Genomic DNA, 459 nt, shown 5'->3' on the forward strand with positions numbered 1-459 from the left:
CAGGAGGGTAAGGAGATGGGGAGGAGGCAGGCCAGGCGCCCGGGCTGGAAGAGGGGGCTCTGCCGGGCCCCGGGAGGAGAGGGCAGAGTCATAGAGAACCCGTGAGGGGCCAGGAGGGCCGCGGGAGGGGCTGGCGGTTTGGGGGAAGGAGTGCTGCGGTTGAAGAAAGGATGTGGACGCGGCCGAGGCTGCAGGGAGAGGAGCGAGGTGAACGGGGGAAGGGGCGAAGGAAAAGAAGAGGAAGGAGCCGGAGACGGGATGGGGGAGGGGAAGAAAAGGGAGGAAGAATGAGGGAAGCGGACTGTGGGCGCCGTGATGGGAAGGGGCCGTCCGGTTCGGTCACCTCGGGCTACGGCTTCCAGCCCGCGGGGCGGGGCCGCCAGCGGGCTGTTGGGCTCCGCAACTCCCCGGCTCTCTCGCCCGCCTTCCCGTTCTTCTCGGGCGGCGGCGGCGGCGGCG

General features: G+C 70.4%; 1 protein-coding gene across 1 annotated transcript in view; it reads right to left on the reverse strand.

Annotated features, from left to right (window-relative positions):
- Window positions 1-458, reverse strand: part of RNF145 (ring finger protein 145) — a 44,779-nt gene extending 44,321 nt beyond the window's left edge. The window contains 1 exon segment of the mRNA XM_015585262.2: window positions 344-458. The gene's annotated coding sequence lies outside the window, so the exon portion shown is untranslated.
- Window position 459: the final 1 nt, after the last annotated feature.

Source organism: Pteropus alecto, unplaced genomic scaffold (assembly GCF_000325575.1).
Source record: "Pteropus alecto unplaced genomic scaffold, ASM32557v1 scaffold40, whole genome shotgun sequence".
Taxonomy (NCBI): Eukaryota; Metazoa; Chordata; class Mammalia; order Chiroptera; family Pteropodidae; genus Pteropus; species Pteropus alecto.